This window comes from Mytilus californianus, unplaced genomic scaffold, assembly GCF_021869535.1.
Source record: "Mytilus californianus isolate M0D057914Y unplaced genomic scaffold, xbMytCali1.0.p SCAF_5, whole genome shotgun sequence".
NCBI lineage: Eukaryota > Metazoa > Mollusca > Bivalvia > Mytilida > Mytilidae > Mytilus > Mytilus californianus.
In genome coordinates this window covers 90,818,961-90,835,290 of record NW_026262701.1, presented here as the reverse complement: position 1 = coordinate 90,835,290, position 16,330 = coordinate 90,818,961, and the positions used below count along the sequence as shown (strand labels likewise).

General features: G+C 33.2%; 1 long non-coding RNA gene across 1 annotated transcript; it reads left to right on the top strand.

The window, feature by feature from the left end:
• The first annotated feature begins 2,507 nt into the window (after positions 1-2,507).
• Positions 2,508-3,667, top strand: LOC127703244 (uncharacterized). The gene is made up of 2 exons (XR_007982871.1): positions 2,508-2,847; positions 3,531-3,667. It is a non-coding gene; the product is annotated as an uncharacterized LOC127703244 (long non-coding RNA).
• The last annotated feature ends 12,663 nt before the right edge of the window (positions 3,668-16,330 follow it).

The following is a 16,330-nucleotide window of genomic DNA, read 5'->3' as shown; positions in this document are numbered from 1 at the left end:
AAATGTGAGGTTAATTATAATTGCGATATTCATCTGATTAATCGCAATTCTTCTGAATTTATAGTACAATAAATTACTGCCTTGTCAATATCTGTTGTAACTGTATATAACGTGAGCCGAGGGTACCCAAATTGCACCTACATATATTTTGACAGTTTTTTCACATACATTATTTTAAGATCCAGACAAAAGTTTCCATTCTGTGTTTATTTTGTAGATGTATCCTTATTTACTATTTAGTTCCACCAATTTAATTATGAATCCATATTGAATCATAGAAAAATGGGTTTAAACCGACCTCCAAACAATCCATGATTCTGTAATGAGGAGTACCCAAAATGCATCCATGCTTTAATTCCTATCCTTGAAATTCGAATAACAGATGTTTTGTTTTATTTCTTAAAATATTTAGAATAATTTGACATTTTAGTCCAATTGCTTGCTATTCAATTTTTAAGAAATTAATACTCGTATGGCGTAACATAAAGTCATATTCTATTTGCTCATTTTTTAAAAGATGATTTTTTGTGGACGGCGCATGCTAATGTTTCTGTAGATTTTACTTTTCCAGTGATATTCATCTGTTGATATATACTGTAAACGTTTTGTGAATATTTAAATATATTTACCTACATGTGAGCTGCATCGGATAGAAATCGACCTTATGCAAATGAATTCGAATACATCTGTAAACCTATTTCGGGTTGAAAAAATCTCCAGGGAAAGCCTGTAACTGTTTGGAAATTGAGTTGTCATAAGAACCCTACAAAGCAGTTCAAAATTCATTTTTTATTTCGTATTTGAATGTTATATAATCAATCATAGTCTTACACATGTACATGTCAAAGTGCACTTGCATAAGGTTGATTTCTATCCGACGCAGCTTATGTATTAGAAAAACAGGCATGTCAAATAATTTAAAAAAATACAAATTGTGTAGTGCCTTAGAAAACTTGTAAGATTTGCTAAATAGGTGCAATTTGGGTACTGTGATGCAAGACATCATCAGCATAAAAGCAGTGCTCTTTTTCATTTTAATGCTGATGATAACCATATCTAAAAAGAATATGTCAACGTGGGCAGTCATGATATTAATAAGTCTATTATTATTGTGTCATGAGAGGCTTCCTTAATTTGTTGCTGGGATTCCTTCCTTAGAATGACGGTCATATGAAGTGTCCCAGTAAATCATTAACAAAGCCTTTCAAGAAAAATAATATTATTTGGACTATCATGTTCAAAATTGTTCTCATGTATTTTATAACCAACGAGTACATGAAGTATATAAACTTGCAATTGGTCATATTGCTGAATTGGTTCTGGATTTTAAAAATACTGGTTCAAAAATAACTTATTCAAGGTGCAAGCATTTTCCAGAGAAAGACACACATTCCACGATAAGTCCAAATAATAGGCTGTTTTTAATGTTTCCGATATCGGGAAGGGGGTGGCGTTAACGCTGTAAAATCGCTGTCCCTTACAGAAATGAAAAGTTTACTGCAATATTGCAACAATATAGCGGCAATATTGCAGCAAACAAATTTGTTTGCAAGAAGTGTTTGCAAGAAAGTTGCAGGTTGTTGCAGCTACCTGAAACATTCTCGTAATGTTACTGCAACAAAATTTGTTTGCAAGAAAATTGCCGCAAGTTTGCTGCAATGTTGCAAGAAAGAATTTGTTTGCTAGAAAGTTGCAGGAACCTTTTCTTTTATTACTTAAGGAATGACTTATTGCAACAACTTTGCAAGAAAAGTTTCATTAATAATGTCAGACAATCAGATAGTTTGCACCAATATTTCAAGCATTTTAAAATATATTACATATGATTATTTGTTTTAAGATTTAAGGTTCAAATAATACACAACATATTGTTTCTTTGAACATTTGGTTATGGATACTTCTAACTATCTAAATTTGTTGTCGTCATACTTTATTTTACTCAGAAATATCCGGATATTTGAATAATTTATTTTAAATAAATCTTCAAGTAACAATGCTTATATTTTTAGAATTCCTAAACTGTACATCACAATTATGTGATATTTTGTAAGGAAAGAATTTCAAGAATACTTTGATATTTATTTCAACAAGTTTAATCTAAATAATTGAGTCATAATTATTATAATTTTTGTTCTACATGTATTATTATGCCTTTTTGTCACTTTTTTGTGACATTTTTCTATGAACAATATTTTTAATTCTAATATTTTCCATCAAATGAATTTAGCCTCACCTGCAGGTTGCATAATTTAATTTGTTTAATTTCTAGTATCATTATTTTAAAACTATGTATACACAAATTATCTTTCTCATCTCAATTAGTAATATGAGCTGGTGATAGAAATGTAATGTGCCATCTGGTTTCCATTTATCTCTGTGTAGTGGTAAAGACAGGAAGTACCATAAATTAATGTACACAGAGTTTGAGGCCAAATTAAGGGTAGAGCATTTCTTCTTTGTATATATTTCCATTATAACGTATAACATCAAAGATAAAAAGAAAATATATATATAATTATTTTTTTATTATAATATATAACAAATATTCAAGATTTAGGCAATTGATATTTATAATTAGGGGCAAATTTCAAAGGGATCACACTGTCACAATACCCTAAGCAACCTTGATCAACATATTCAAAATTTGAACTGGACATGAACATGCATACAACAAACAAAGATGTCTTCTATCATGAACAAAGTAATATGAATTTTACAATGGATTTAGATCCAAAAGTTCCAACTAATTCTGTTGACACTGGATAGTGCATATGATAGCCTTCAGTTGACATGACTCTTGGATTTAGGAAGATTGGTGTTTACACATAATTTGGATAACATCTTTTGGTAAGTACAATGGAGTTGAATGTCCACCTTTTTGAATAAGTGCTTGCTCTTACAGTTCAAAATAGTGATATTTAAAGAGTTTTCTTAACTTAATAGAGTTGACAAAAGTATAAGACAATAGATTTATGCACATGAATATTATTAAAATTGTGTAAGACAGGAGATATTTTTTTAAATCTTTTTAAGACTATATGTTTTAGAAAGTACATTACTTAAATTGAAACAAGAAATCTTCTAATAAAAGCAGTTTGGTATTAAATTAGAGATCTGTGATTTGACTGCCAATAAGAGGTCTATCAACAAATGGCAACAATATTTAGCTTTAATATATACACAACTAATCACAAAAATTTTAAAGAATAGACAAGACCAATTATGTTATAGTTCAATGAAAAACAAATATTCAAAAAAGCAATAACAACCTAGTACTGGCATAAGGTTAAATGTATTCTATAGTAATATGCAATTTCTAGAAGGACTTGATCACTTTTAGACATTGATTGAACCTTTTAAGTGAAACAAATGCTGGAAAAATTGGTCTGTAATCATCTCTTTATAAAGAGTTATTTTCATTTTACAAGTCCAGAATTTACAATATATAGTAGTAACTTATATCTTTATATCTTTATAATGTTTAGTTATTCTTTTAATGTATGCTAAATTCTTCAACTTTTATTTTGCAGTATTTGAAATCAGAAAATTCAACTTTAAGGACAGTGAGTACAGAGAAACAGAACTAAAGGATACACAGATATGTAACACAACAACCTATAGAGGACAGAGAAAATTTTGTTTTATTATTAAATCATACTTTTTTAAATGCTTAGTTTTTAATTCCTAATTTTTCAACTGAAATTGTTGAAAGATTTGCTGCAATGTTGCTGCAATATTGCAAGAAATTAATTTTCCTGCAATATTGCTGCAACATTGCAGCTAATGAATTTGCCGCAATATTGCTGCAACAATCATAGCTACTGATTTTCCCGCAAACATTTGCTGCAATATTGCCGCAAATTGTTGCGGTAATATTGCAGCAACTGTTTGCAAGAAAACTAATTTACATACGAAAAATGAATATTTGCAGCAATATTGCCGCAAATATTTGCAGCAACATTGCCGCAAATATTTGCAAGAAGCCTTATTTTTCCATAAGGGGTAAACTTCCAAGTAGGGATCTATAAAATTAAAAGTTGAAATATACCGTCAGCACTCGGCAGAAAATATTATACTATGGTCTTCACATTTGAATTGGTTTGGTTGGTTGGTTGGTTGGTTGGTTGGGGGGGGGGGGTTACACCATATGACGTGACCGAGCTCCAAATTACGTGTTCAGGGTTCCTTTGAGCAAGTTTTAGTGCCCTAAGCTTCAAATTAAGGGCTCCATGATTTGAAGTTAGGGATCATCAGGCTCCAGCAATGTGGGCTCCGGATGGAAGTCAACGGTGGAGCAAACTCTATAATTTACAGATGTACCCCATGGAGGTTACTGACTATCCTTTCGGGTATAACTGTGCCGACAGCACTTGCCAAATCATACCCTGTTCTAACAAGAACACATTGAAAAACATACCCTGTTCTAAACAGAAATATTGAAAAACATACCCTGTTCTAGACACACTCAGAAAATGTATACCCTGTTCTAGACCGTATAAAATAGATGCTGTTCTAGACCCTGGTTCTAGACTGTATCTTAAACAGTTAAATAAGTGATCCGGTTCTAGACAAATACTTTGTTGTAAAAAAGATCCGGTTCTCACCAGCAGGGCATGAAAAAGTGACCCTGTTCTAACCAGCAGGACATAAAAAAGGGACCCTGTTCTAACCAGCAGGGCATGAAAAAGCGACCCTGTTTTGCGGCACACTCATACCACTAAAAATATATATATATATTCGATATTCTGTTCATTTACTGACGGGACTCGATAAATTATTCAAATTTCAGATATTTTTTGCAGTCTAGTTTCATTTTGACCACGTGTGCAACATGCTTGCCAACACTGAACTCGTTTTATCTTATACGGTGCCGTTTTTCGCCTTCTGAAGCGAATGATTAACAAAACGAGCATAAATTTTACATATTTGGTGGCTTAAACTTACTTTTCTGGCTAGATTTTCACGTAGAAGTGAAAATAATTTCCGCTGCAAGTTGCTTTCCATTCTGCAAACTACAAACAACTGTCCGACGGCGATCGTCTACTGATTGGATCATCAAAAGGAGGCGGTGTCCAAAAGCGACAATCTCGGCACAAAAAACAGCCATTGCAACCGTTTACCATAATAATTAAAGCACACACATACAATATTGGTGTTCCAGTAAACAAATTACACCATATGGATACCTGTTTTTAATTAACAGGCATGTATGTTATTTGATTTCATACAGTTTTATCGATAGACGCAGCTTAGGTACTCTCCGCCATTAATGAATATATGAATACATAATGAGGTACCTGCGGGGTTATCTGCCCCTGACCAAATCTAATCGAAATTGCCTTAACATCACTGCGTATTAAATACAGAGTCAACTCTATCCTTCAGTATACTTTGTAGTATTTTTGCAAAGGTTTTAGTTACAGTTATTCCTTTATAGCTAGTTGATAATGTTTTGTCTTTTTCTTTCTTTAGGATTGGTATAAGAATCCCTTTCTTTAGGAAGATTGGTACGTCCAGATATGTTATAATTAAAGTTTGCAAATTCGTTATAAAGGGAGTTAACTCATCCATCCCATATTTGTAGTGTTCTGCCGAAATTCCGTCCTCATCTGGTGCTTTTCCTGCTTTAAATTTTTCTATGGCCATATTAACCTCCTTTACATTGACATGATCAATGCCATGACTTTTTTTTCTCTTTCTATGCTTTCTTTGATATTGTTTTGTATTTCTGCAAGCTTTAGCTTTTCCGTCTCAAAGTTTTGCTCTAATGTTGGTGTACCTAGTTGTTGGAAATGTCCTTGCCAAATGTTCATTATGCTTGGTCCATCTTATGCAGTCTTATCATTCAGTTTCAGTATCTTGGTATTAGAAAGTGGGGGTTTTCTTTGCATGTTGATAAGCTTGTCGAAAAGTTTTGTGTTTGCATTTGAAGCTTTCATAATTTTTTTCAGCTGTTGATGCTCTCTGATAAGTTTGTCTTTGTGCTTTTCTAAGTATTCTTTTCGCAGCTGTCATTTTGATTTTGAGCTCGTTACTCCATTTTCCTCCATACTATATATGCATTTTTTGTTGTTTTGATGCCTTTTCTGTTTGTTCGTTCCATATGGCCTTTCCCCTGGATTTAATTTTGGTTTTTCTTCTATACTTTGGGATTGCCGCTTCTCCGGCTTTATGGAGTAATTGTTCTATATTTCTATATTTCATATATCTTGCTTAATGATTCCTTTTGATTTCTCATGAGGTTTGGTAGATCTTTATTGATGATTTCCTTGTATATTTGATGGTCACAGTCAGCCCATTTAGGTTTTGCTATGATAGTTGTTGCTTTTTTTCTTATTTTTTTCAGTTGACAATTCAGTGTCAGAATAACAGGTACATGGTCCGAATTATTCTGTGGGTCAGTGTGAAGGACATCATATTGTTTGATTTTATTTGTGATTTCCGAGTTACTTTTGTAGAGGAAGTAATCAATTTGTCCTTTGGATTTACCATTCTGGTGATAAAAAGTTTCTTTTATTGGGCATTTTTCAGTATTTCCTATACATTTTTCCTTGCAAAAAGTCTGTAGAATTTTATCATGAGGTGTAGAGCTTCTGTAAAGTGACCGGTTCATGTATCCACAGACTATGATTTCGTGTGTATCATTATATTTCTCTATCATTTTATCAATTTGAGCCAAAGTGTCTTTGTATTCTATATCTGCATTTTTGTTATCTGAGGGCATATACACATATATAAGACATATTGGTTTATCTACTTGTTGATTATGTATGGCTTGTATTCTATTTCCACCTTCTATCAGTTCCTTTATATTTTCATTAATTTCTATGGCTACTTCACCATATCCCCTTTTCATTGATACGTTGAAATCAGGGTCGTCATTATCATCAACGCTTTTAGCTATATATCCGCTATTCTCAGTAATTTCACCTTTGATTTTCTTTTCCACATTGAAAAGCCAGTGTTCTTGAAGGCATAACACATGTACATCCCTTAGCAAGTTTTTGATATAAAGAGCGTTTGATTTCACATTTTGTACGTGTGTACCTATAATGATCTCCTCCCTTTTATCTTTTTGACCGGCCGCTGGCTAAAAAAGGATTTGGTTTCTTTATATTCCCATCTTCTTTGTTTTCTAGATTGTCAGCCTGAACTAGTCCCTTAAGATGCTTGGGACAACCAACATTGGCCCCCTTTTTAGAGGGAAACTTCTGATGGCAGTCCGCTTCCAGCGGGGCGTCCCCACAAGAAGCCGTTGTGATAAGACCAGTTCTGGACTTGACTTCTACTTGATGGTTTACTTCTCTTTGCATTTTATTTTCATCATTTTTTGCGGTAATCAAAGCAGCCGAATTAGTTAGAAGGATGTTCGTTCTAGTTTCTTCTGTTGGTTCTTTGTCTACATTGTTATTATCAGCCTGTTTTGTTTGGTGTTGTTATTGATTTTGTCTTTCAATTTCTTCTGTCTGACTTTGTTTAACTATTACTGGCTTGCTTGTTCTTTGGTCTTGGAATCTTTTATTGATTTTTCTATGACTTTGCTCATTTCTATTTGTCTGTTGTTGACTATATCCTTGGTGGTAATATATATATTTTTTTATAGGTTGGGGATCTATCCTATATTGCTGTCTGTATAACTGTGCATTTTGCATCATGTTAGTGTTGATACTGTCAGTTGGTATATTTCTGTAGGCAGTGAAATGGTGGCTGCTTTGGCCATTTGCAGGTAAAGTATGTATTCTGCTGTTATGGTACATTGGCGCTTGTATAAGACCATGATGTATTCTACTCTGCTCTGTTGGGATTAGGCTATAATGTGGAGGTGCCAGGTGATTCATGTATAGTGGATTGGCTTGATTAGGAATCCTGGATTGCTGATTTGTTAGCTGTATGCGATTATGTTGATCACTCATTTGGTGTTGGTTTGTGTTTCTAGTGTTATCCATATTCTGGTTAGGATAATATTCATGACTTTAACTTCCTGGTCTTTGCCACATTCCTAGTTCTTTCTGTAGTTCCATTATTTGTAGTTTATTTCTTAATTCATTTATTTGCATTTGATGTTTAATTCTTAGGTCTCTATTTTCCATTTCTAGCCTGAAGTTGTTCAGCATTATATCTACTTTGTTTATAGTCTGCTTCTGCAAGTTGTTGCTACAGTTACAGTTTGGATGATAGGATTTTAAATTCCCTTTGTCATAAGTGATTACTTCTGTTTTCATCCTAAGTAGATTAATTGTGTTTCTATAGTCTCTACTGGTATCTTCCATTATGACTAATCTTGCTCTGCATTGTTCTAGTTGATCTTCCAGCTGTTGGGTAGTTTCATTATGTTTGCATTTATATTGCCTTTTCGGTTATGTTTTCATGTTTTTTTACCCGTCTACGTTTTCTACTTGTTCATTTCTGCCATTTGGAAGATTATTAAAGTTTGCTAACTGTAAAATGTTGTTAGGCTGTTTATATGTAGCCATTTTGTTCATTTCTAGTTCTTTGATGTTTCCTATTCCTGCTTCTTCCTCTGTTATGGCATTTCTAATTGCACTCTCATTAGTATTACTGGCTGGTATGCTTTTAACTATATGGGTCATTTCACTATATTCCTCTGGCGAGCCTTGTTCTTCTAGACTTACTTTTGGTATTGTTTCTTCTATATTTATAATTGAGCTATTGCTTCTCAGTGATATATTTTCTATGTCCATGTCCATGATAGAGCAGCTCCTATATGAATATTGTTATTCATCAGTTTGGCTTATCCTTACAGGATCAATGTTTTCACATTTATAGTGAAACAATTGGCCGCATACAATACAGTCTATGGATATTTCTGGTTGTGCTGTCTGATTCCATATGCCACAATAAGTATGTATTGTAGACGTGTTGATTACACTTGTATCCTGACTGGCTGTTGGTTCATCTTTTGTCCATTCAATGGCTCTATTCCAGTTACTTTGAAGGTCTTCGTCTGTATTTTGTATACATTCTGTCCCTTTGGATACTAGTATTTTATTACTGAGGATTGTTTTAGGCTGAGGAGCTTTTGTTTTTACAAGTGGCTCATCATGTTTTGCTCTTATTTCTATATCGGCTTCATTTCTCTTGATTAGGTTTATCTGTTCCTCTATCTGTTTGTTATATATCTTAAAATTCTCTCTAGATTTCATTCTTTCTTTTATATCTTTAATGTGTGACAGGAAGAGTTCCATACCTTGGCCATTTACCTCTACCTCTGATGTAGTATGAAATAAATTGATACTATAAAGTTGTCTGTTACTAATTCTATTTCTGACCGAATGTTATGTTCTGATGCATAATCCTTGATTATCATACTGATGTGTTGGTATTAGCTTGTATGTGGAGTGTTGTTCAAAGTATATGTCTATTTCCTCCTTTAAAACTCCATAAGCTGCTACTGATAGTTCTTGGATGTAGTTTTGATGTTTCTCCTCAATTTTTTATATCCATTGTTCTATAACATGCTTCTAGTTTTTTGTCTAAGGCCCTGGTTTTATTAATATAAAAGTTTTCATATTTAGCTGGTGTATAGGGCTGAGGTTTGCTCTTAGTTCTTGCTGAGGTTTGCTCTTAGTTCTTGCTGAGGTTTGCTCTTAGTTCTTGCTGATGTTCTAGTCTGGATACTCATTTTTACTTTAGATAGTTTTAACAAGGAAGTTCTACGTAGATTAAAGTGCATTCAGCGGGGCGTTCCCACTAAAAGCTTACTCACAGAAAAAATTTCCAGTTAACGATTATATTTTCCGATGTCAGGGTTTAACGATATGTAGATATATATCTCTGTATTTGCTTGCTATACCCTATAGACAAGGATAATATAAAAGCTATTATATTTCTATAAATGTATGTAAGTGTATATGGATAGATATGGTTGGTATAAAGTTTATGATATATATACATAATTACTCTAAATATCAGCACAACAATGTTAAATCTGCTATTGGGATATCGAGACAACACCGCCTGCACTGTGTCCAGCACTTTAGAATCTAGAGTTGTAACACAGTACATGATATATTAGGCATGACGATGGAATTGCTTGTAGATTAGCTAAATATCTTTCTAAACAAGTGTAAACTCTACGACAGATCCATCCGTTTGATCACCATTGAAGGTGGTACACGGCTGAAAACACATTTTATATTCATAATTACTCTAAATATTAGCACAACAATGTTAAATCTGTAAATTAGCAGAAGCAAATTTCTGTTCTTCCCTCGCCTGGATTCAAACTCATGCTATTGGGATATCAAGACAACACCGCCTGCACTGTGTCCAACGCTCTAGATCACTCGGCCACCTAGACTGAGCTAATAATTCAGCTCTCGATGGATATGTATGTATATAGTATTCTAGTACAGTCCTTGGATGGTGTAAACTTCCCACTAACACCATACACCATTACACTATTCACCATACACCATTACACCATACACCCTGTGCCATTACACCATACACGTTACACCTTTGCACCATACACCTTACACATTACACCATAATGCAATTTAATTTCAAAGAAAGCGTGCGACTACAAAATCATTTATTTATTTAAAAAAACGAATTTGATCACAATATTGTAAATTAATGTATAAAATTAAAAATCAGTTCTTATCAATATTTTGCATAGTTTAAAATGTCGTACACCATTCATTCACACCATTCCCGATCGCACGTTACACCATTACATCATGCCCCTTACACCATACATCATAGCACCATACACCTTCTACCATTGCACCATATGCAATACACCATTACACCATACACGTTTTTTTGGGAAGTTTACACCATCCAAGGGTTGTATACTGTATTGAGGATATCTATCTATAACATTGGTGGAGAGTTTAGGTCGCTATTCCTCTCTTGGGTGTACACCGTTAGATTTTTAGTTGAATAAAGACCGAAAATTTTATTGCCGAAAAGATATACGAAATGAGAATCCAAAGTCCAAAAAATACAATACAGAAAAATTATTGAAATCTGCAATATTTTTGAGAGGCCAGCATTCGTAAGACTATTGGAGGAATAAGACATTCTCAAATGTGTTAGTTTATCACGTTTGTAGCCCGGTCTCGATACTAAAAGATGCATATATATAATATGGTATATATAATAATATACTACGTATGTCAGATAAAGGCATTTAAAATCATTCCTTCAAAAGCCATACTGACGTTTACATTTTTTTGTAGTACTAACACACAACTATCTTTTCCAGTGTATGCCATCTAAAGCATGTGGTCTGTTTGCTCGATTGGTTGTTAATACTCAAATGGTGTAATATTGTTCAAATCAATGACATCATCAAGGACGTGAAACTTATTATTTTGCCTGATGTCAGATATATATTTTCCGTTTGGGTGTTGATTTATGATCGCAGTTCAGATATACCAATTATGTATTGTGTCTGAAAAAGACAGTGCTACCGGTGTTTCGCATATTGCATAATAGTCTGCAATAAACAATAAAAAAAATAAAGCACTCAATCTATGTATAAAGTATTCTTAATTCCGTTGAATGAACAGTTACTATTACTAAATAACGTTACTGTATCTGACATGATTTATAATGTAACTTTATAATATTTTCACTTGATACTTTTTTTAAATGATTGAGCAACTAAAATGGGTCTGTTGACCTTAAATAGTTTAGGTTATCCTATTTCGATCCAAAATCCCTCGCCTATTTGTCATATAGCTCCGCAAATCATTATACATTCCCAGCTTTCAAAGATTTTGTTTTAAGCTTTCCTGATAAAAGTTAATGAAAATAGAACCTCGGGGTCAGCAAATGCGTAAAGTTGTTTTCATTGTATAGCACATGGGGAAAATTGCAGCTGTGGGACTGTTAGTCTCCGAGGAAATTATCAGCGCAGTATGACTGTATGACTATATACTTATCGAAAATATTGTCTGATTGGTTGTCAGGACGTTATTTTGAATGATCAACCAAACACTGAAAAAACCGATTGTGGTTAACCACTGAGATACAGTTTGAGTAATTAATAGTTCAATAAGGTCAAGTTTAAATTCGATTTAACATTCAAATTATATTTCGAGTAAGAGTTCGAGTCAAAGTTCGACATAGAAGTCGAGTTGCGGTTTCGGTTGCATTTCGAATCAAACGTGGAGTTTGAGTCACATCTAAAATTAGATTAAGTGTTAATCTTCAAGTAAGTTTTCTAGTTTATGAATTTCAGTTCGTACTAAAAGTTTGAATTTGGTCAAACCATTGTAAACAATTGTAAAGTAAAGTATCAACTAATTGTAAAATTCTTTTTTGTACAGTAATTGTTATTGCACAGTTGATTTTCAAGACATTACGATAACGAATTTATTTAAATTTTTAATGGGACAAAGGCCATAAACTTTCAGGATGGTAAGACTATAATCAGAAAGGGTCATATGTTAATACTGTTGTAGCAACGGATTTTCTATGTTTTATGGCTGTTGTTGTCACTCTTGTGTTACAGTTTGGATCTACTTACTATCAGTGTGTAAATCAAAACTTAAATTTAGCAACTTGTTATTCTTATAAATAACGGAGCACCGTTTGACTGTCTCCCGAATAATAAAATAATAAAAAAACGTTCGGTTCCTTTCCCAAACTATGATTATGGGGAAGGTTGGGTCAACGTCCTATCTTATACGTCGAACGTGTCTAAAAATAAATCTTTACCTATTTGCATACGATACTTTAAAAATGAAAGAAGTAGCGTTTAATGATTCTGCAACATGTTAAATGAAAATAAACAGAAGGTGAATGGGACATACAGATAATAATAGTAAAGTATTGAAGTGAAAATAAAGTTATTACGAGCTCATTTCAAAATATATTGGTCTTCCAAACAATACCCAGATTATCGACCGTAATGGATCTAGACATCCACGCATTATCAAGGGGCTAATTTCTAACAGATCTATAAGACTTACAAACACATGTCTGCTTTATCTGCGTTAATATTGGCACCGAAAAGGGAACTGAACGTATGTTCATAAAGATAAAATCTATAAAATTACACTTTGTACGATGATTTTCAATTTCTGACTTAAAACATGAAAACCGAATAACTCATAATGGAGACAAGCAACAACTGTTTTGATTCGTCTGTTTTGTTACGCACATCTAGAAATTTGAGTGAAGTTTGAGCAATATGAAATATGAAAGATAACAGGTACACGGATCATCAAAAATACTTGACAATATAACAGATAACGGCAAAAGTAGTATACAGGTGTTCAAAGGTCATAAATCGATTGAGAGAAAACAAACCCAGGTTACAAACTTCAACCGAGGGAAACACATCAATAATAAGAGGAAAACTAAAGTGCAACAAAAACAAACGCCAACATACATAGAAACGAGCTATTGGTCACAACTGCCATATTCCTGACTTGGTACAGGACATTCTAAGAAAAAATGGTGAGTTGAACAGACCAAATCGAACCTCTAACACCGTCTACTCCCAAAAACATCGAAGACATAAAAACAAAGACAAACAACAGCGACCAGCACATAGTCCAGATTGCCTGACTCGGTATACTGTACATTTATAAACAATGTTGATTAAAGGCAGACGCTAAACGTATGTATCTAATCACACATGATATAGTTCTTACTGTGTGAAGTTAAAAACACAATTAACAAGAAAGAACGAAGTTCCATTACGCTGTATAAACAAATGTGTTTACAACATATAAACAGGAAAGGTGAAGGTTAAACTTCCTTGTTGAACGTACTTCCGTGTACCTTGATAGAAATAGTACACCGCATACATTCAGTAAATCACTTTATATTTATAGATTTTTAACTATGATCAACAATCACTTTCAAATAAATCTAAAATAATATATTTAATACAAATATTCTATTTATTTTTTAATTCTGTAAAAGTGTCAAACATACAAAATTGACCGAGACAAAAGATGTTGTTTCTTTTAATACCATTTTAATATAAAACAAAATTGTCTTCTTTGAATTCACTCATTCTTCTCATGTCACAGACCGCGATAGACACACACGTACATGTCCCAAGCGCGGTCTGAATAAAAAAGGATATACATGTATATGTTCCTACCGCGGTTTAAGGTTAATCAACGAGGTAAGTGTCACACATGCATATTTAGGCCGATAACATGTTAAGGATGTAATATCAAGATTCTCTGCTTATATAAGATCGAAACCATTGGTAATATTGTTTACAGGCCTATTGTAATATCCGACAGAAAAACTTATTATCATATACCCAGGCATAGTAGATATCGTTTCGTTTCATCTTTGCTCGTACTATTACATAAATTGCGAGGAATCGACAAACACCAATCATTTAATAAGTTTAAATTATCTGATCCAGTTGGCGATTGAATTCACTAACTAACAAGTAAAATAACAAAAATACAAAACTCCATGAAAATATCAAAACGGAAAGTCCCTTATCCAAGGCAAAATCATAAGCTAAACACACCAAACGAATGGAAAACAACTGACTTGTTAATCATATTCCTGACTTGATACAGGCACGCATTACTTGTGCGCGAACTTAACGATTAATCATATTTACGAATGTGCGACATATTCTACTACATTTGTTCGTTTTAATTTTGCAGGTAAAACATGTAGATATATATACATGAAGCAATAATTCATAATCACCATATATGGTGAAAATGTTTGATATTGAACAAACTTTGTTTTACATTTTTCATATGATATTTGCCGTTATAAATCTATGGTATATAGAGCAATTATGTTAACAAATCTCGGAAGATCTCAAAGGATATATTCAAATCAATTGCGCATATTAAAAAATGAATTGCATTTTCTCATGCAAATACTGAAAGTTATCTCTTACAAATAAATAAGTCATGTCATTTTGAAACGTTACGTCAAGACACATTTGTGCATTTTTGTAATCCTTGACAGTCACTTTATTGAATTTCAAATAGATGCATTGATAGGATCACCGCAGTGCCTGGTCCATTATTTTGATGTGCTTCGGACAATCAACCATCTATGGTAGCAAGAGGCGATTAACAAGGTTGCAGAGTATTGTTTTTTTTTTTTTTGTATTTTCGATATTTAAAAAAAAATTTAAATACAGAGCGATATATCAAGTGATTTCGGACATGAAACATAAATCTCAGGCAAATATAAATGCCTAATTTACCACAAATTGACATACATTATTCTTCTTTGCCATGTTTCCAGATTTCTTAACAAGATTTTATGTTTTTTAGGCTGTTGTCCTATTTTGAAAGTTTCGATGTCATCAAGGACAAGTTTTGGAAAGGATCCGAAACATTATTAATACAAATTGAAGGTTAGTATCAATTGGTGCTTCTCATGATTCATATATTTAAGCATTTTATCATCTAAGCGCCGGTTAATATTAATTTTATTAAATTGTTTTGTTATCGAACTTGGTTTTCAAAGATAACGACAAATTAAATATAAAGTCACTTACATATGGCTCCAATTAGTCCTTTTCATCTTCTTTTGAATTGCGTATTGACCTTTTGGTCGGACTATTTTAGAAACGGTGTCGGTAATTTTCAATATTGTTAAAGTCATTATTTAATTGGGAGTTTTTGTGTGTCATTTATTCATCTACCAGATCAAATCAAATGTGTATGACCCTCTGCCAAAGATAAATTATGCAAATAAAATTGAGAATGGAAATGGGGAATGTGTCAAAGAGACAACAACCCGACCATAGAACAGACAACAGCAGAAGGTCACCAACAGGTCTTCAATGCAGCGAGAAATTCCCGCACCCGGAGGCGTCCTTCAGCTGGCCCCTAAACAAATATATATACTAGTTCAGTGATAATGAACGCCATACTAAACTCCAAATTGTACACAAGAAACTAAAATTAAAAATAATACAAGACTAACAAAGGCTAGAGGCTCCTGACTTGGGACAGGCGCAAAAATGCGGCGGGGTTAAACATGTTTATGAGATCTCAACCCTCCCCCTATACCTCTAGCCAATGTAGAAAAGTAAACGCATAACAATACGCACATTAAAATTCAGTTCAAGAGAAGTCCGAGTCTGATGTCAGAAGATGTAACCAAAGAAAATAAACAAAATGACAATAATACATAAATAACAACAGACTACTAGCAGTTAACTGACATGCCAGCTCCAGACTTCAATTAAACTGATTGAAAGATTATGTCTTCATCATATGAATATCAGGCACAATCCTTCCCGTTAGGGGTTTAGTATCATACCATCATAACATATATGAGAAGAACATAACCCGTGTCATGCCAACAACTGGTTTTTAAATAAATGTGTTTAGTGCCGATGCAA